We start from the raw sequence: 20,993 nt of genomic DNA, 5'->3' as shown, positions 1-20,993 counted from the left end.
ATATCATGATCCAGAAGGGACACCTTCCTGTGAGAAGCCTGGAACTAGAAGTCTCTTTGTTTTTCTGAGGCCCAGAGAGCCTCAGTAAAGGAACCCCAAAGACACTCCCAGACCTCCAGTCCCAGAGGATCCCTGATGCATCCCTATGGTCCACAGTGGCTCACTAGGGAGGAAACACCACTCCAAGCCTGTCGAGAAGAAGCCTTCAACTTTGTAAGGAGTATGTAATTTTGCTATATCCTCTGCCTGTGGCTTGCCCAGATCTCAGGCTCACTAGAACTCTGGTCTACCACAGGGTGAAAGCTTTCTCTTGCTTTATCTATGGCCCAAAAGAACTTTTGGGATGGACTAGGGGATGGGCTCGGGCGAAGGAAACAGAATCTACAGCACAGAAGACTTTATGTTTGAGTGTGGATTCCAAGCATGCATTTATGAACAGTGAGATATAAGCTGGAGGCAGGTTACCTGGCCAGGATGATAAAATTAAAAAAAAAATCTCTCTCTTTCTCTCTCTCTCTCTCTCTCTCTCTCTCTCTCTCTCTCCCTTCCTTTCTTCCCTTTTCTTTCTCTACTTCGTTCATTTATTCACTTTACAACTTTACATCACGATTGCATCCCTCCTCCCTCCTCTCCTCCAAGATCCACCCTTATAAATCCCTTCCCCCATCACTCCCTACCTTCTCCCCAGAGAAGGGAAGTCCCCACCTTGGTACCAGCCTGCCCTGGGATATCTAGCATCTCCTCTCCCACTGAGGCCCAACCAGGCAGTTCATTTAGGGGAAGGGAGTCCAGTGGCAGCAACAGAGTCCAAGACAGCGTCCACTCTCATTGTTAGTGGACCCACATGAAGGCCAGGCTGCACATCTACAAATGTGTAGGGGGCCTAGGTCCAGCCCCTGCCCTTTGGTTCAGTCTCTGTGAGCTCCCATGGTCCCAGGTTAGTTGACTCTGTAAGTCTTCTTGTGGTGTCCTTGACCCCTCCAGCTTGTTCAATTCTATTCCCCTCTCTTCCACAAAATCCCTGAGCTCCATCTGATGTTTTGGATGAAGCCTCTCAGAGGACGGCTATGCTAGTTATCCCTGACTGCAAGCACAGCAGAGCATCATTATAGTGCCAGGGGTTGGCTCTCTCACATGGAGTGGGTCTCAAGCTGGGGCAGTCGCTGGTTGGCCCTTCCCTCAGTCACTGCCCCATCTTTGTCCCTGTGAATCTTGTACGTGGGACGAATTCTGGCTTGAATGTTTTGTGGGTGGGTTGATGTTCCCCTTCCTCCTGGAAGTCCTGCCTGGCTACAGGAGGTAGCCACTTCAGTCTTCATATCTAGGTCACCCCTATAGACTGCCCAGAGCCTCCCCTGTCCTAGGTCTGCAGCTAGTCCCAAGATGCCCCCCACCAAAAAAAAAAATCCAATTTTCAAAAAGTGCGGTATAAAGCTAAACAGGGAATTCTCAACAGAGGAATTGTGAATGGCCGAGAAGCACTTAAAGGAACGCTCAACATCCTTTGTCACCAGGGAGACGCAAATCAAAATGACTCTGAGATTTCTTCTTACACCCATTAAAATGGCTAGCAAACTCAAGTGACAGCAGATGCCGGTGAGGCTGTGGAGCGAGGGGAGCACTCCTCCATTGCTGGTGGGAGTACAAACTTGGACAACCACTGTGGAAATCAATGTGGTGGTTTCTCAGGAAATTGGGACTAGTTCTACCCTAAGACCCAGTTATACCACTCCTGGGCACATACCCAAAAGATGCCCCACTATACCACAAGGACACTTGCTCAGTATGATCATAGCAACTCCATTCATAACAGCCGGAAACTGGAAACAACCCAGATGTTCCTCGACTGAAGAATGGATAAAGAAAATGTGGTACAATGGAATACTACTCAGCTATTAAGAACAAGGACATCATGAAATTTGCAGGCAAATGGACGGAACTAGACAATATCATCCAGAGTGAGGTAACCCAGACCCAGTAAGACATGTGTGGTATGTCACTTAAAAGTGGACATTGGTGATAAAGTACAGGATGCTATAATCCACAGACCCAAAAGAGCTAAGTCACAAGGTGGGCTTATGGGGGGCGATGCTTGAATCTCACTTAGAAGGGGAATCGTCATTGGAGGTGGATGGAGGGAGGGAAGGAAGTAGGTAGGAGAGGGGGTGAAGAGGGGAATAGGGTTGAGGATCAGGTATAGGGAGTTAGGGGTGGGAGAGGGCTGGGTATGAGGATAAAATGTTTTTCTTTGGGGGGAAAATGTGACCTTCAAAGAGCGTAATAGAACAAATGCTTCTTGCTGGCTGTCACATCAAAGAAAGTACTTAAGAGAGACCAGATTCAAAATGAGAAGGCCCTGCAGAGCCGTACAACAAAGAGAGAGGGCCCAGCAGGTGGAGCCCTCCCCCTCCCCAAATAACTCTCCCATCTGCTTTATACATCAAGTTCTCACTTCAACAAAGGCTTCTTCTACAGCTAAAAATAAGTCAGAAACCGTGTCTCCTGGGGGAATTTATTCAGAGACAACGTGAGTCCGGAAAAGGCTGCTGGAGGGAGGAACCTAGGCGAACCTCTGAGGCGGAGTTAGGAGAGCAGACAGGAAGAATTTCACCTGATACCAGCCGGCCGGTTGGCCAGGAAGACTGGGGGGGAAGTTCCCTGGAGAGCGGTCAGGAATTACTCTAAGTAGGAGAGGAAACTAGAATAAATGAGCCACAGAGGGAAGATACATCCTTGGAGAGAGCAGAGGGCCAGACTGACAGACAGAACCCACCTAGATAGCCTGAGGAGTAGAGGGCTAAGGCCCCGTACATAGCCATTGTTCATAGTACTGATTTGCAAGTGTTCTGGAGGACAACGTAGGTGAGTCTCTGTGAATCCCATGCCAGCCTGGTCCACGTAGCAAATCCCAGACCAGCCTGGTCTATATAGCAAGTTCCAGGCCAGCCAGGGCTACATAATAAGACCGTGTCTCAAAATACTCTCTCTCTCTCTCTCTCTCTCTCTCTCTCTCTCTCTCTCTCTCTCTCTCTCTCTCTCTCTCTTCCCTCCCACCCCCCACATGTATGTGAGCAATGTAGGTAGGACTAGACTAAGCCCGAATGTGGAAGACAGCAACAATCTTGCTCCTTGCTGTCGACCTTGTTTGAGACAGGATCTCTTGTTGCTTACCCATGAAGTATGCCAGGCCTCCTTGCTTTCAGAGATTCTCCCTCCTGTTTTACCAAGGAGCACTGGGATCTCAGATGTGAACTATCATGCCTGGGTAGACTGGGGTTCTAGGGATCCAACCTCACGTCAAAATACTGGATACTGAAGACATAGGCAGAGAGAAGCCAATGTTGTCTTGTGTGTATGTGCATGCGTTTGTGTGTGTGTGTGTGTGTGTGTGTGTGTGCGCAGGTGTATGTGTCCACAAGGAGTCCAGAGGAACTCAGGGGTCATTCTTTGGGCACTGTCTATTTAAATCACAAAACAACAAAAACAGAATCTCTGATTGACCTGGAACTCATCCCATAGGTTAAGTTGGTCGGCCAGGAACCCCAAGGATCCCCCTCCCAGCACTGGGATTACAAGCATTTATTACTATGGCTGGTGTTTCTTATGTGGGTTCTGAGGTTTGAACACTGAGCACGGCACCGGTACCGATTGAGCTAACTCCCCAGGCCCTGCCCTCCCTTTCATTGAGGAAAACAGCTTTCCCAGAAGCCTCCTGATCTAGTTTTGAATGTAAAGTGTGTCCAACAGGCTTATATATTTCTATACTTGGTCTGCAGCTGGGGGAACTGTTTTGGGAGTTGTGGAGCTGAGAGGATGATGGCCTGCATGGCTGGGATAGGTCACTGGGAGTGTCCCAGTTCAGCTTGTTCTGCTAGCTGAGCTGGCCACAGCAGGAGCTCCGCCACATGCTGCCACTCCCCCTATCATGACTTCCGTGCCTGAACTAACTGAGCCCTCTGAAACTTGGAACCTAAGCTCTCCAACGTTATTCTCACACAAGCTTAAAAAGCCATCTGGGAAGAGGGAACCATAGTTGAGAAAATGCCTCCAAAAGACGACGACCTGTAGGCATGTCCTTGGGGAGGTATTTTGATTAGTGATTGGTGTGGAGGGGCCCAAGCCAATGGGTGTGGTGCCTCCCTTGGCCCTGACCTGCATGAGAAAGCAGGCTGAGCAAGCCATGGGGAGCAAGCCAGTAAGTATCATCTCTCCATGGCCTCCGCTTCAGTGCCAGCCCTGACTCTTTCCTTAGTGATGGAGTGTGACCTGGGAATTGTAAATTGAAATAAACTCTTTCCTCTCCAAGTTGTTTTTGGTCATGACGTTTATCAGGAAAACAGACAGCAAACCAGGACAGCGGTGTAAGCCAAGTCCTTTGTCACGACAACAGGACAAGTCCCATGGGGGACCAGAACTGAGTCATGTGACTACAATAGGTCCCAGGATTGCAAAAGGCAGGACCAGGCTGATGCAACACTTGTCAGCTATGTTGAGAATATTTAAGGCTGAGGGAGAAGACAAGAAAAATAACTTAAGAAACAGAACAAGAAGGAGCAGGCAAGGTTGCCGGGGCATGCTCGACGTAGATAGCAAGTTGGCAACTTGTGGGGCACACTAGGTGCTGAATAAATGAAACCCAGGTCCTAACAGGTAAGAAGATAAGGCACAGAGGAGGGTTAGTTGTAGGTAGAAAGGCACTGGGGCTGCAGAGCGGGCTCAGTGATCCTGAGCACTGGCTGTTCTTCCAGAGGACCCAGGTTCAATTTCCAGCACACACACGGCAGCTTGCAATTATCTGTTAACTCCAGCTCCAGTTCCAGGGGATCTGACACCCTTCTTATAGTACACACAATACATAGTGTAGCCTACACTGACATGCAGGGAAAACAGCCATCTGCGTTAGATAGATTGTGAAAAGGCATCAAAACTCTGAGGAGGTAAAGCTCTGCCACCCCCAGCCTGACTGGCAGTTGTTATCCTCACATCTGACCCCACAGAGACTCCAGTATGAGGCTCGTCCCTCCCTGCCTGGTAGGTTTCTGGCACTCATTAGCTCTAACTAGGTAGCCCTGGACCAGTGTCTGCAACACAGCCTGTCCAAGACATTTAGTCAAGGATGACCTGGAACCTCTGATCTCCCTGCTTCCACCTCCCGGGCACTGGGATTATAGGCTTGTATCACACCAGGATTTTACACGGTGCTGGGGACTGACTGTCTCCATGTATGCTGGGTAAGCATTCTACCCACTGAGCTACATCCATAGTCCCTCACTGTGAATTTGAAGAGGAATTGATAAACATGTAATTTTCAAGCATCTTAAACTCGTCAGTGAGTCACGACCTCTGGACCACTTGCCTGAGAAAGGACTCAACGGCTATTCCTACACCCAGATAATTCCACTGGTGACAAACAATAATGACTTGTCCCCTAGGGCTGGAAATGCAGCTATGTAAGCAAAACCAGAGCTCTGTTAGTCAGGCAAAGGGGAGGGTGGCTGTTGGCCAGAAGCCTGAAGGCATCAGAGCTCCCAGCCAGATCCTCTGAGTTCATATTGAACAAATGGAAGAACTCTTTTCTCTGATAAATCACAGAGCCGGCCCTTCAGAATTTGCTTGTTGGTGAGGCTCCTGTTGAGGAAACAGGCCAGCTTCTCCCATCCTTCTGACCACGGAAGTTTCTGACTTGTGTTAGTTTTCCTTACCTGTGATCACACACCTGAAATGACTGGTTTACAGGGAAGAAAGGTTTATTTGGGCTCACGGTTCCAGTCTGCAGTCACGTGGTCTTGTTTGTGGCCCGTGATGGCATCATTCATTATGGCAGGGAGCATGTGAAAGAGAAGGCTTGCTCACCTCATGATAGCAGCAGTGGGGGTTGGGATGGGTCCTGTTATCCCCTTCACGGGCATATACCAATGACCCAATTTCTTTCCATCAGGCCCCACCATTTAAAAGTCCCGAGTCACCAGGTGATAACAGGCCATGTACAGCTCTCACTACCAGTCTTTACCTGTCCTTTTTTTTTCTGTCTCTCCACCTAACTAGCCTCAGTGGACATTTCCAGAACCCTATTCCCTGGCAAGCACCCACATTCCTGTTCCTATTGTCTGGACTGTGTTTACTAGAAGCCTGCAGACAGACATCTGAGGAGTCCATCTTGCAAAGACTGTACCCTGTGCCCAGATGGCCTGGGGACACAGGGACACACACAAATCAGGAAGTGCCTTGGCCTGGTTTCCGTTGCTGGCACCCAGAGGCCAACACATGAAGGGATGGGGAGTTGGAAGGCTCCTTTGCCCATGACATTTGGGCTAAGGCTTCAACGCTAATTTGCTGTGGTCAGCAGCAGCTTCCAATAGAAAAAAAAATGAGCCCACCCAAGGCAAAAACAGTCTCCAGGAACGTAGCCAGGGCCTGGGGGAGCTACATGACTTTTCCAGGTCCCCACTGAGAGTGTGACAGCAGGTCAAATCTCAGTACAAAAAACCCATCTGCTTTCTCGGCATGCTCCAAGCTGCTCAGAAATGCATGAAGAGAAAAAGGACCACAGCCTGCTGCCTGACTATGTTACATGCCCAGCAGGCCTCCTACAGGGCAATCCTGCCTGGTCACCTCCCTGCCCCATCCCCTGACACAGTTGCCCCATGGATTAATACCACCATCACCACCACCCCCCATCTACCCCTGTCACCCACCATCTCTTCACACTCTGCCTAGGCCTTGAAATCTAGTCAACAAACATAACTGAGGAGCCCACTTGGCCCTGGAGCCATGAATCAGGCCTTGTTCATGTCCTCACAGGGTCATGGGGGCCAGGAAAGAACACCCAGTAGGCCTGAGTGGCCAGCTGGCTATCTCAGGCTAGCCTCTAAAACCTTCCCCTCAGGTCACCCAGCACCGAGCACCCACCCAAGACTGTGACAGTGACTGAGTTCCATGAAAGCTCTGTCCTAACTGCTCCTGAGAGGACTTACTAATCTCTTTTCCTATCTCCATTCATAAGTAAGAGTGGTGTGCATGCATTTACACAAATGTTTTCTCTTGGGGTTGGGGATTTAGCTCAGTGGTAGAGCGCTTGCCTAGGAAGCGCAAGGCCCTGGGTTCGGTCCCCAGCTCCGAAAAAAAGAACCAAAAAAAAAAAAAAATGTTTTCTCTTTTACCTTATTCACTGAGGTATAGTCTGTCCGTCAAACCCAGAGCTTGCCAAGATGACTCATCTTGGAAGCCAGCAATGGAGTTGGGGGGCAGGGAGAGGGGACCATCTCTACTTCTGAGGCTGAAATTACAGGTGGGTCAAACACCAAGCAATATTTAGGAACTTACTTGGGTTCATGTAGTCTAAACTCTGGCCCTTACTTTGCAAAGCAAGCATCTTTACGACTGAGCCATCCCCCAGCCCTTCTCGGGGTATTTATTCTTCTCTGCAACCTCTTTTTCCCACAGCTGAGCTCTCTTTCATCTACCCTCTTACAAGAAACACCCCCCCCCAAGGCTCAGCCAGCTAGAAAGCCTTGGATGGACCCCAATTTCTTTGAACCCTTCTCATTGGTCCCTTGTCTTATGCTGTCCCCGCTCCTGAGGAAATAGTCTATTCAACGGCATCCTACCATGTAGCCCTGGCTGCCCTCAAGTTCAGGACAACACTGCCTCAGGGTCCTCTGTGCTGGGTGTTCTGCTCTCCAGCTCACTTGGGTCTTTGTCACACACCCTAAAGCAAGTGGTCTTTTGTGTCCTTTCAGAGCTGGGAACAGAGGATCTGGAACACATAAGCAAGGGCTTTATCACCAACCTAAGCCTTGGCTCTTGAGGAAACTGTGTTGTAACCATCAATGGCCCCTCAATGACTAAACCCACTGTTTTCCTGAAGGGTCTGAGCCTACTCACAGAAACACACCCCTGTCACCTTCTCAGTACTACCCAATATACTCAATGAAAGAATCCAATATATCAGAGATACTGCAGAGGAAAGAGGGGGATCCTTGTCACCCCACTCTCCTTTCTGGGTTGACACATCTTTTTTTTTTAACATTTATTTATTGTGTGTGTGCACATGCACACACATATATGTACACATGTGCGTGTGTCCCAGCACTCAAGTGGAGGTCAGAGGACAACTCGCAGAAGTGAAATCTGGTCTCCAAGCACTGCACAGATGCGGTACACAGACATGCTCTCAGGCAAATCACCCGATTCCATGAAATACGAATAAAGGTTGATATGTAGAGAAGTAGATGTTTTCAATGTTTTAAGGAAAAGGGCACTAGAACGGTGGTTCGGTGAGCAGAGTATTGCTCTGTGAGCATGAGGCCTGAGTTCAAATCCCCAGCAACCGTGTGGCAAACACGTGTGCAGTAACAACTCCTGCAACTTCAGTGCTGTGTGAGGAGAAGCAAACCTGCAGACCATGCTGGTTCGTCAGTTAGGTAAGTCAGTGAGCTGAGCCTTCATAAGGAGCAAGAAGACGCCATCTTAAAGTAAATAAATAAGGCGGACAAGCAGGAGCGTTGGCTCAGCGATGGACACTTACTGCTCTTGCAGACTATCCAGGTTAGATTTTTAGAACCCAAGTTGGGTGGTTCACAACCATCTAAAATCCCAGCTATGTGGGATCCATTGCCTTCTTCTGGTCTCTGAAGGCACGCATGCGTGTGCACACAAGTGCGGGCACACACACACACACACATGCACGCACGCACAAAAATAAATCTTTGAAAAAAATGATTAAGTTTAGACATCAACCAGACAGGTACACAGTACACCAACATATACCACACAGCCACTCCCATACAGCCACCCACCCACACATCGAAAGGTAGAATGTAGACCACATAACAAGAAAAACAAAACCCAGAATGGCTTAAAATTTCTCATTAGGAACATTGATTGCTTAGAAGAAAATGCGTCAGAGTTCTCAGGGAAAAGTATTTTCAACTCAGAATTCTATAAAAAGCCACAGCATCAATTCACCACAAGAGAGGGGCGTGGGAGCTGGAGAGAGAGAGATGGCTCAGCAGTTAAGAGCGTTTGTGCTCGGCACCAGCATCGGATGGCTCTGATGGCCCATAACTCTGTTCCCGAGGATCCAACGCCCTCTTCTGGCTTCTGAGCTACACAGATGTGGTACACAAATAGAATAGACATGCACACATGCATGAAGACACCACACACACACACACACACACACACACACACACACACGCAGTGGCATATGAGTATGGGCACACTCATATCTACAATAAATGAATAAATGTATGTAAAACTTCTTTCTTTTTTTCGGAGCTGAGGAACGAACCCAGGGCCTTGTGCTTGCTAGGCAAGCGCTCTACCACTGAGCTAAATCCCCAACCCCTGTAAAATTTCTTAAGTGAAATTTTTTTCCTTTTCATCATTTTCATCCATGGTTCCAGAACATAGCTTCTGCTCGAGTCAGGTCATAGAGACTGAATTATACAATCTGCAATCCCCAGATTTTTCCCTCTTACCCCTGATCCTAGCTTGGAGCTGCCCCTAAAGAAATCTTTCGCCCCAACCCTGTGAGATAATAGGTAGCGAGAGTCTCATTTACCGAAGAAACGGTGCCGCCCACTGCCCGCAAGGACAAACACTACCACTTTTTGCAACACCAGGCTTTTGAATCCAGGGCTTCACCTTAGGGAAGCACTCTTCCACTGACAGTAGACTCAACCCCAAATACTAAAGCATCTGAACAGACCGGCCCTACTAGGTGTCCCCGCCCACTCTATTTGCATAGTCTGACAACCTCCTTGCCCAATCACCTTTACGCACAGTTGTCCACACTCACATCATGCCTGTGGAATGCATTATTCAGAAAAACCCAACGGCCAGGATTCAGAGAGCTTTTGGACAGCTGGCAGGCAGGGGTTTCTGCAGGACAGAGGACTCAGAGAGGATGAGGAGACTTTGTACCCATCTCCTGAGCCTCAGCCCACTCATCTCTCCGTGTTTGTAATATCCTTCATAATAAACAAGTGAGCCTGTTTCCCAGGACTTTATTGGCCAGTCACTGATACCCTGTTTTACAGCTGGTCAGAAGGAAACATTTAAAAGGGAATGGGGTGGGGGTGGCTTGGTATTTAAGAGCACATTTACTATTCTTTTTAGAGGATCCAGGTTCGATTCCCAGCACCCATAGAGCAGCTCCCAAGCATCTGCAACTCCAGTTCCGAGGGATCCAATGTTTTCTTCTGGCCTGATTAGAAACCAGGCATGAGGGACTGGGGATTTAGCTCAGTGGTAGAGCGCTTACCTAGGAAGCGCAAGGCCCTGGGTTCGGTCCCCAGCTCCGGAAAAAAAGAACCAAAAAAAAAAGAAACCAGGCATGAGGGGTTGGGGATTTAGCTCAGTGGTAGAGCGCTTGACTAGCAAGCGCAAGGCCCTGGGTTCAGTCCCCAGCTCCGAAAAAAGAAAAAAAAGAAAGAAACCAGGCATGAATGTAGTGCACAGACATACATGCAGGCAAAGCATCCAAACACATAAAATAAAATAGGAACTGTGCTAAGACTGAGCCCTTGATCTCTGGGATATGAAGATCCCTCCCTCTCCCCTCCTCCCTCTCCCCTCCCCCCTCCCCCCTCCCCCCTCTCCCTCTCCCTCTTTCTCTCTCAGGATCTCTTTAGGTAGACCAGTTGTATCAGAACTGAACTGTACTAAGGATACTTGGCCAATGCCCACTACAGAACTGCTCTCTCCTAATTTGCCTCTAGGTGGCTGTGATGATTTGTATATGCTTGACCCAGGTAGTGGCACTATTAGTAGGTGTGGCTTTGTTGGAATAGGTGTGTCACTGTGGGTGTGGGCTTTAAGACACTCATCCTAACTGCCTGGAAGCCAGTATTCTGCTAGCAGCCTTCAGATGAAGATGTAAAACTCTCAGCTCCTCCTGCACCATGCCTGCCTGGATGTTGCCATGTTCCTGCCTTGATGATACTGGACTGAACCTCTGACCCTGTAAGCCAGCCCCAATTAAAAGTTTTTTATAAGAGTTGCTTTGGTCATGGTGTCTGTTCACAGCAGTAAAAGCTTAACTAAGACAGTTGCCATGATAAATCTTTGACTAAAACCAACCAGGGAAAAAAAATAATTTTCCTTTGCCTTCTAGATCACAGCCTATCACTGAATGAAGCAGGTAGAAACCTGGAGGTTTGAACTAAAGCAGAGACCGGGGTATATGGCATGACTACTCTATGTTCTTCTCGACTCACCTCCTGAAACCACCCAGCTCCCCTGTCCCTGTGCCAGGAAGTCACTGCTTCTACCCTGGCCCTTCCTTTCCTTTGGGGGTGGAGTGAGGAACAAGGAGACTGCTTACTCGCTTGCTCCTCACGGCTTGCTCAGCTGCTTTCTTATACCATGAAGGACCACCTGACTAAAGGATGCCACTACCTGTAGGCTGCTGTCTATAGGCAGGTGAGGGCTGGCACGAGTTAGGTCAAGGCCATGATTGGACAGTAAAAAAATAAGGAGGGGACAAAGCTTTTGTAAGGTAGGAGAGAAGGGGAAGGAGGAGGGAATCAAGATGGAGACAGAGATCTGGGTGGTCTTGAATTGCCAAGATAGTTATGTATATTTCTTAAGGGATGGATTTCTGTAGGCAAATTTATCTTATCTAGATGGGTAGTTTATATCTTTATCAATTTGTTGTGAGTTTATTGTGGACTGAGAATTTAACATATAAATCTAATTGATAAATTATAGTTTATTGAGTCCTGATTTCCCCGGGTAGTTGGGAGTATAAGCAGAGTCCGTGGCAAGAAGCCTCGATGGGCCAGCCCCATGCTGGACTTCTAGAGCCCTGATTTTCCCAGGTATCTGGAACCAGAGAGTTCCAGGCTAGCAGAGAGCCTCCAGGAGAGATACTAGCCAGAGATAAACTATGGTTGGTCCCATTTGGCTGCATGGGTGCCAGAACTAACACTAGAGACCAGTGTGGCAAGGCGCCCACGGGTGCTGGCACTACCGCAGGATAAAAGGAGTTTCTAATATTTACCACAACAATTACCCACAGTGGTCTGGACCCTCCTACATCAATCATTAAGAAAATGCTGGCACCCACCAGCATTTTCCTAGGATGTGGGTGGGGGGAGGCAGGTGGGATCTCTGAGTTTGAGGTCAACCTGGTCAACACTTCTGAGTTTCAGGATAGCCAGAGCTATACAGAGAAACCCTGTCTCAAAACAAAACAAAAACAAACAAAAACCCAAAAAACAAAAAAGAAGAGAAAAGGAAAGAAGGAAGGAAGGAGGGAGGGAGAGAGAGAAAGAGAGAAAGTTTGCTCCACAGACTTGCTTACAAACCAATCTTATGGAGGCATTTTCTCAATTCAGGGTCTCTCTTCCCAGATGAGCCTGGCTTGTACTAAGTTATCAAGCAGCACACCCTGCTTGTTAATAGAAAGCAATCCACACACCATTTGTAGTCTTCTGTGTTCATTGTTGAGGTGAGAGACCAGAGGAGATTAACCAAAAGACCCCCCTAAGCAACTCCCTCTCTCCCTCATCCTCTCCCACACAGTGAATTTAAGGACATGAGAACTTGTCTCCAAAAAAAAAAAAAAAAAAAAAAAGAAAGAAAGAAAAAGAAAAAGAAAAAGCCAACATATTGTCTTAGTTAGGGTGTTACTGCTGTGAGCAGACACCATGACCAAGGCAACTCTTATAAGGACAACATTTAATTGGGGCTGGCTTCCAGGTTCTGAGGTTCAGTCCATTATCATCATGGCAGGAAGCATGGAGTCATCCAGGCAGGCATGGGGCATGGGAGACCTGAGAGTTCTACATCTTGTTCTGAAGGCAATCAGAAGGCTACCTTCTAGGCAGTTGGGAGGAGGGTCTCACAGTGACACACTTCCTCCGACAAAGCCATACCTCCTAATAGTGCCAGTCCCTGGGCCGAGCATATGCAAACACATGAGCCCACAGGGGCCAAACCCATTCAAATCGCTACACATATTATCCGGGGCCAGGAAGGTGAACAATGACCACACTGTCACAGTTGCTGCAGCAGTAAAGCAGACTGTTCCGGTTCTTCCGGGAGAAAGGTGTCCTGAATCCCCAGGGACCGCCACACCAGAACATCCCATCTTTTGTCACGAGCTCCTCCCTGCTTGCAGCATTTCCATCCAAAGCTGTGTCCCTCGGGGCCTGTGAGCCCTTTTGGTTTATAGTGTTTTGCACAGAAATCTGGATCAGATGGTTTTCTAAGTAGAGTCCTCTGGTATTAGGGACTGGCCATGGCAGTGAAGAGCCAGACTAGAGGGCAGGAGGAAGTTTTGGGGGACAAAGGAAAGGAAGGGCCAGGGTAGATGTGCAGGGGAAGCAGTGAGTGCCTGGCCCAGGAGCAGGGGAGTTGCGTGGTTTCAGAAGGTGTGGCGAGAAGAAGAACATAGAATCATGCCATATACCCAGGTCTACAGGACTGGATGGGTGACAGTGACACCTCCCAGGAGCTGCAGAATCCCAGGGGAGGGGCAGAGAGAAGCTGGCCATTTCTTTTGGGCGTATTAGTTTGAGTCACGGAGCGTGTGTACTGCATTGAGTGTCTAGCACCGTGCACCCTCTCCAACCTATTTCTGTGCTTGCCTACTCGTCTGGCCCTGTACGGTCAACCTCAGCCTTCATTCGGCTGTTCAAGCCACCAATACCCACGATTCTTTGCCCACAACTCACACTTCTTCCTTCTCAAGCTCAGAGTGGTCCCAGTCACAAACCTCTGACAAGGCTTCTTCCTCCTTTCAGAGCCAGCTGGCCCACTGGCCGTCTTGAACACACTCTTCCTATATATTTGCTTATATGGATGCTGCAAAGACAGAAATGACACAACTCTCCCTGTATAGCTTTCTTGGAAAGGAGAAGGACAAGGTTCCACATTGTCCTCTGAGTATTCCCACTGCCTGGATGCTATCTTATCAACCATTCCAGAGGGATGCGGGCGATATAAATGGGATTGGAACTGGGAAACTGAGTGTGCCACAAGAATGCAGGGACCAGTTCAGCCAACTGTTTTTTTTTGTTTGTTTGTTTTTTTTTTTTTTGGTTCTTTTTTTCGGAGCTGGGGACCGAACCCAGGGCCTTGCGCTTCCTAGGCAAGCGCTCTACCACTGAGCTAAATCCCCAACCCCTCAGCCAACTGTTTAAAGCTACTTCTGTCCTAAAGGGTCAGCGCAAAGATAACTCTTACAGAGAGAAACTTTCCTTGCAATCTGGATACCTTAGTACTACGGATATTTTATTATTTTTGAGATAGGGTCTGTCTCATATAACCCAGGCTAACCTCAAACTCAGGATGTCGCTGAAACTGGCCTTGAACTCCTAACCTTCCCATCTCTACTTCCCAAGGGTTGGGGTGAGGTGTGCACCACCACACCCCAACACTGGGTATCTTAAAACAACTGAAATTTATTTCCCACAATTCCTTCCTGTCTCCTCCATGAGACTCCTCCATCGCCTCTTCCAGCCTTTGGCAGGGTCACCTCTGTCAGCTGCTTCCACCTTTTCTCCTCTTCTGTCCTTTGTCTTTGTACACACCTCCAGGCTCATTGTCTTATCCAGGATCCACTCAAATAACCCCACAGGAAAGAAGGTCTTGTTCTGAAATCCTCTATTTAATTATACCTGCAAAAATTTAATTTTCAAGTAATGCCACCCTCATGAGTCTTGGGACATATACCTTTTAGGAGGTCAGCAGTTGGCCTGCTATAACTTCTAAGTGCAAAATAGACATTCGATGTATTTGAAATAGAAACTATTTGCCTTTTTAAATGTTAGTTCTACTCATTATTAGTGTGCACATGCTGCAGCATGCAGGGGGAGGGTCAGAGGACGACTATTAGGATATGTCTTCTCCATCCATTGTGGTTCTGGGGACTGAACTCCAGGCTATAAGCTTGCTGGAAAATGCCTTTGCTGGATCCACTGAGCCAACCCTCCAGACCAATAAGTAATTTCTATTAATGGGAAACATAAATAATATTGGTAAAAAATTTAGATCAGACACTGGAGTGGAAAAATAACCACCAAGAAGCAGCTGTTTGGAAAAGAAAGGAAGGAAGGAAAGAAAGAAAGAAAGAAAGAAAGAAAGAAAGAAAGAAAGAAAGAAAGAAAGAACGAAAGAGAAAGAAAGAGAGGAAAAGGGCCAGTTCTAGCAAACATTAATCTGATTGTTTCTACCCCAGCTGTCAGAGCCACACAGAAGGCTCTGTACAGACTGTGGTCTTATTGTCTGTCCCCTGAGAGCTTCTGAGGCCCAGTGATGTTGAGTTCTCGGGACACGAGAACATTGTGACATTTTGCCAAAATTTTCCAGTCTAAAAAAAAGAAAGAAAGAAAAGATTCTTTTGCCGGAGAAATTCTATGATCACTGCTAATGAAGGGAAAGATTGGACCAGGAAGAAGAAAACACAGTGCCATACACAAATAACCAAGCATAACCCCACCCCCTCGGGGCCACATTCAGGGGATGAAATAGGAGAGGCTTTTCTCTTTCCAAGTACCCCAACACTATTTTCTTTTTTCTTTTTCTTTTTTCTCTTTTTTTGTTTTGTTTCTTTTTTTTTTTTTTTTTTTGGTTCTTTTTTTCGGAGCTGGGGACCGAACCCAGGGCCTTGCGCTTCATAGGCAAGTGCTCTACCACTGAGCTAAATCCCCAACCCCTTTCGTTTTGTTTCTTGCTCTGACTTCTGTTGTTCTGTCTAGAGCTGGTGCCTTGCAAGGCTATTGTGGTGTTTTTTTTGTTTTGTTTTGTTTGAAGAGGGAGAGATGTTGGGACAAAGTTTCCCTCTGTAGCCCAGGCTGGCTTCCACCCTCTGGAGATCTTCCAGTTGCAGCTTCCTGGACACTGGGATTACTGTATAAGCACCCATATCTTGTCTAATGAATTTTTGTATTGTCAACTAGGCTATGCTCAACTGACATCTGAACTTGATCTTCAGGAAAAAAAAATGAAGTTGAAGCAAAAGGATTAGGAGTTAAAAGCCATCCTTAGAGCAAGGCATGGTAGAGCTGACTTGTAATCCAGCATTGAGGCTAAGGCAGGAGAATCATGAGCTGGAAGCCGATTTTTGTTTGCTTTTTTGTTTGTTTTGTTTTGTTTTGGCTATAGTGATTTCAAGACCAGCCTAGGCTACATGAGATGCAGTCTCAAAAAATCCAAAACCATTTCCCTCTTTTGCAACATATCCTAGTACTGACTCAATCAAAGATGCCTTTCCCTGACCTCATTTTGAAATGAAAGACCAAAATGATGACATTTACTACCATAAGGCAAATTGTTACCATTGTATAACTGGAGGTAGTTGTTGGACACTGTATGCCTTAGTTTCTGATGCTATTACAAAGTGCCTGAGCCTGACTATATATTTCCTAAAGAGGTTTATTTGGCTACCTATTCTGGTGGCGGGAGGGTCCAAATAGCATGGAGCCAGAGTCCTGATGAGGCACCTCCTATAACAACATAATTACAACTATAGCAACTATTATAAATATAGCAACAACAGAGTAACAACATAGCAGTAACATAGTAACAACATAGAAAAAGCAGAAGATGGGCTGGAGAGATGGCTCAGCGGTTAAGAGCACCCGACTGCTCTTCCAGAGGTCATGAGTTCAATTCCCAGCAACCACATGGTGGCTCACAACCATCTGTAAAGAGATCCGATGCCCTCTTCTGGTGTGTCTGAAGACAGCTACAGTGTACTTATATATAATAAATAAATAAATCTTTAAAAAAAAAAGAAAGAAAAAGCAGAAGAGGGAGGCTATGGCCTGACTTTCTATGACCCCATTCTTGTACTGGTAACTAATTAGGAGAGACTGAACTTAAATTCTTGAAGAAGAGTATAAATTCCTTCCAGAAGTCTCCATGGTTTAAAACCCTTCTCGCTAGGCTTACAACTTCTACTAGCTCTTTTTCTGAGTTAGTGTTAGGACTTCTATCACTGTGAAGAGACACTGTGACCACGACAACGCTTATAAAGGACAGCATTTACCTGGGACTGGCTTATAATACCAGAGGCTTAGTCCATTATTGTCATGGTGGGAATCATGGCACCTGCAGGGAGACATGATGCCGGAGGAGCCTAGAGTCATCAGGATTCCCAGGCAGGAAGAGACAGTGAGCCATTAGGCCTGGCTTGAGCTTCTGACACTTCAAAGCCCACCCCTTAGTGACACACTTCCTCCAACAAGGCTACACCTCCAATAATGCCACACCTTATGCATCTATGGGGGCCATTTTCATTTAGACCACCACATCGGCACCTCATGTAGCCAAGACTAGCCTTAATTTTCTTTCTTTCTTTTTTTTTAAAGAATTATTTATTTATTTTATGTATGTGAGAACACTGCTGCTGTCTTCAGGCATCAGATTCCATTACAAATGGTTGTGAGCCATCATGTGATTGCTGGGAATTGAACTCAGGACTTCTGGAAGAACAGTCAGTGCTCTGAACCTCTGAGCCACTCTCCAGCCCTAGCCTCAATTTTCTATCCTCCTTCCTCCACCACCATCCAGAATGCTGAAATTGTACTGCAAGCCTTCAACAGTACACCGGGTTTGCACAGTGCTGGGGCTCGAGACCAGGACCTCGTGCACACTAGGCAAAAGTTATTCCAAATGAGCTCCATCCCCAGCCTGCACCCTCGGATCCATCTCACACTGATAGGATTTCCTTGCTGTGTGTTAGGAGGTAAATGAAAGCAATTTCATCTGTAGACTGCATGGGATGGGGAGGCAGGAGGGTGGGGTGGGGCTGGGGGTTGAAGTTCATCTCCCTATTTCTTGTGCATTGTTCAATGTCACAGATGATCACTCTGAAGACTGCTAATAAATCTGCTCCATATTTAACTGACAGTCTCAAAGAAGCAAGGACCTGGGATAAAGCTCCTGCTGCCAGCCTAACCTCCACCTTGACGCTCATCCACAACCTCAGCCTGACCTGTCTCTCAAACGCACTATTCCTAGACAGCCTCAATCAACACCTGACATTAGGCTCTTCCCATCGCTCACTTCCCATGATTGATGGGGCCCCTCTGTTAATGAGCACTTAGGACTACAGACACGGAAGCAAGGCAAGCTGACGTCTTTCATCGAGGTAAGTTAATTATGGCTATGGAAGAGGTTAGGGACAAATTGAACTGTGCCTACCAGGCTGTCTTTAAAACCAGGACAACTCTCTCTGTCCCAAGGGCAAATGCCCATTGGTGGGTCTCACACCTCCAAACACTGGTGCTATCATTTCAGATCCTGGCTCAATTGGTACTCATCTGTCGCAGCAAGAAGTCTGGTCTCTGACTCATCCAGCTCCGCCAGCAGGATCACTACTTCACAATCAAGGTCATAGTTAGACAGCGTTCTGTGGGCTTCTTAAATTAGGCCCATCCTAATTCAGGCAGCCTCGTGAGAAAGAAAAACTAAGCTCCAAATTCTCTCAGAGGGGAGGTGGTATGGGTAAAAGAATCTTTTCCATTAAACCTATTACCACATGTGGGTCTGGGAAGATGGCTCATCCTTTAAGGGCACTTGTTCCTCTTGCAGAGTTCAATTCCCAGCACCCACACTGGGCTGTTCACAACTTAACCTGCTCCAACTCCAGGGCATCTGATGCCCTCTTCTGGCTTCTTTGGACACTTGAACACAAATATGTATGTATGTGTGTGTGCGCACATGTGCATGCATGTACACACACACTTGCTCATACAGGCACATGTACGTATACATACACATAAGTCAAAATAAAGTTTATACATTAAGGGTGGGGATGTAGCTCAGTGGGTAGAGTACCTCCCTAGCAAGTGAAGAACCCTAGGCTCAATATTCAGCCCCCCATAAAACAGACATAATAATGCATAGCTATAGCCCCAGCCCCCCGCTCCCAGAGAGGAGGAAGATAGGACGATCAGAAATTCAAGGCCATCCTTAGGTACATCACAAGTTTGAGGCTAACCTGAGTCATATGCAACCCTATCTTAAAGCAACAACAGGGCTGGAGAGATGGCTCAGCCGTTAAGAGCACTAACTGCTCTTCCCAGAGGTCCTGAGTTCAATTCCCAGCAACCACATGGTGGCTCACAGCCATCTATATTGGGATCTGACGTCCTCTTTTGGTGTGTCTGAAGATAGCAACGTTGTACTCTCATAAAATAAATAAATCTTTAAAACTTATTTAAAAAACAATAACAACAAAATACCTCATATAGTAGAATTAAGCAGGCAGAAAAGAAATAGGGAGGAGGAAAAGTAGCGGAGGACAGCTTGAGAAGAGCCACCTCACCGGTACCCAGCTTTTCCAAGTCTCTGAGGACCAGGCTTGTTGCTTTCCCTACTTAGCAACCTAGCAACCAGTCTGACCAATCAGAGAAACAGCCTGGAAAAAAAAAAAAAAGAATCGCAGATGCAAAACTCAGTTTTCAACTCGGGCATGTGACCCGATGCTACCTAGGATTTAGAACTATGACCTCCTGAAGATCAGGCAACAGACTGCCAGCCTGAGAAAGGCCGTCTCGCTTCCCTTGGGCTAGTAAGCAAGAACAAAACATGATTTGTTCCGGAAGGAAGCCGTGACTTAAAAAAACCAGCTTGCTATCTGGGCAAAGTCCCTTTGCAGCCTCTGCTGTCCACCCATCCCCCTCAAGTCCCTTTTAGCTGGAAACTCCCCTGCTGATGGTGTTTGGTGAGACACAAAGGCCAGAAGGGGCCCATAGTGAGAGGCCACACACGAAAAACAAGAGACTCCCACTGCCACAACAAGGATCAGCATGGTCGAAACCATAAAGCGCCCACAACAGCTCAGCGGGCTCGGCGGGCGGGTGTAGGCGTGGAGTTCAGCGACTAGTGTAGGCTGAAAGTCATAATAGAGTCTAATGTTATATAATGTATTCGAATTATGAAGACTTTTAAAATTACATGTATTTATTTATTTTGTATGTGTGTGTTTCAGTGTGACTGTGGAGGTCAGAGAACAACTGTGGGGATCAGTTCTCTCCTTCCACCGTGTGGGTCCTGGGAATTGAACTCAGGTACTTAGGTTTGGTAGCAAGTACCTTTATCCACTGATCTATTTTACCAGTCCCTGAAGAGGCTAGAAAATAAATAGATTTATTTTATTTTTAATTATGTGTATGTGTGTGGGTATGTGCCCATGAGTGACAGTGCCCATAGAGACCAGATGAAGGTGTTGGATCCCTGTAGTCGCTGGGAATAGAACCTCAGTCATACGGAAGAGCAGTACCGACCCCTAACCACTGAGCCATCTTTCCAGGCCAAGGTTTTTTGGTGGTGGTGTTTTTTCATTCTGTTTTGTTTTTTCCTGGGGGCTCACTATATAGACCAGGCTGGCCTTGAACTCACAGAGACCCATCTCTGCCTCCCAAGTGCTGGGATTAAAGACAGGTGCCACGGCGTCTTGCTTAGCCTGAGCTTTTAAACTTTACATTTATTTGACCAATTAACCTTAACAACTACAAAGAGCTTGCCCCTCTTGCTTCTGGAGTTTTTAAGGTATAAGCCTAGGCCCTGCAGCCCCCAGCGGTCACCCACCTGTCCTCACTTTACCAAAGAGACAAGAGATAGCTAAGTTTAGGGAAAGAGGTTTATTCCATAGGACCATATTGGGAAAGGAACAAATGTTTCAGGTCCCAAGTTCACGTTTCTGGCACTGACAGCTTTAAACCGAAAGCACGAGATACATTCGTGATATATGCGTGCATAATTAAACACTCCTAACCAGGGCTTGTTCCCTCTCATCACTGACCGACCCATTATTGTCTGGCTCCCGTGTGTCTCCAAGGTGGTCTGACGAGTTGTCAGAGCTCCTCCTGGAAGACAAGTTCCTTCCTCATCCGATGGCATCAGGCCCTAGCATGGGATTCCGGGGACATTCTAATTCTTGAGCACTTTGTATCACTAGTCTGATCGCCAAAGGGAGAGGCATGACTATCTCTTTAGAGTAGGGCTTCTTATCGTGTAGGTCGAACAATCCT

At 47.2% G+C, this 20,993-nt stretch overlaps 1 long non-coding RNA gene across 2 annotated transcripts; it reads left to right on the top strand.

The window, feature by feature from the left end:
* Positions 1-9,796: 9,796 nt before the first annotated feature.
* LOC148002865 (uncharacterized) lies at positions 9,797-19,935 on the top strand. 2 transcript variants are annotated; one of them, XR_015632386.1, is made up of 4 exons: positions 9,828-9,989; positions 17,325-17,701; positions 17,867-18,106; positions 18,256-19,924. It is a non-coding gene; the product is annotated as an uncharacterized LOC148002865 (long non-coding RNA). The 2 variants fall into 2 exon arrangements; XR_015632387.1 differs by lacking the exon at positions 17,325-17,701 and having other exon boundaries at positions 9,797-9,989; positions 18,256-19,935.
* Positions 19,936-20,993: the final 1,058 nt, after the last annotated feature.

Source organism: Rattus norvegicus, chromosome 10 (genome assembly GCF_021556685.1).
Source record: "Rattus norvegicus strain SHRSP/BbbUtx chromosome 10, alternate assembly SHRSP_T2T, whole genome shotgun sequence".
Taxonomy (NCBI): Eukaryota; Metazoa; Chordata; class Mammalia; order Rodentia; family Muridae; genus Rattus; species Rattus norvegicus.
Note: the sequence above shows the minus strand (reverse complement) of the source record. Positions and strands in the feature narration are given on the sequence as shown.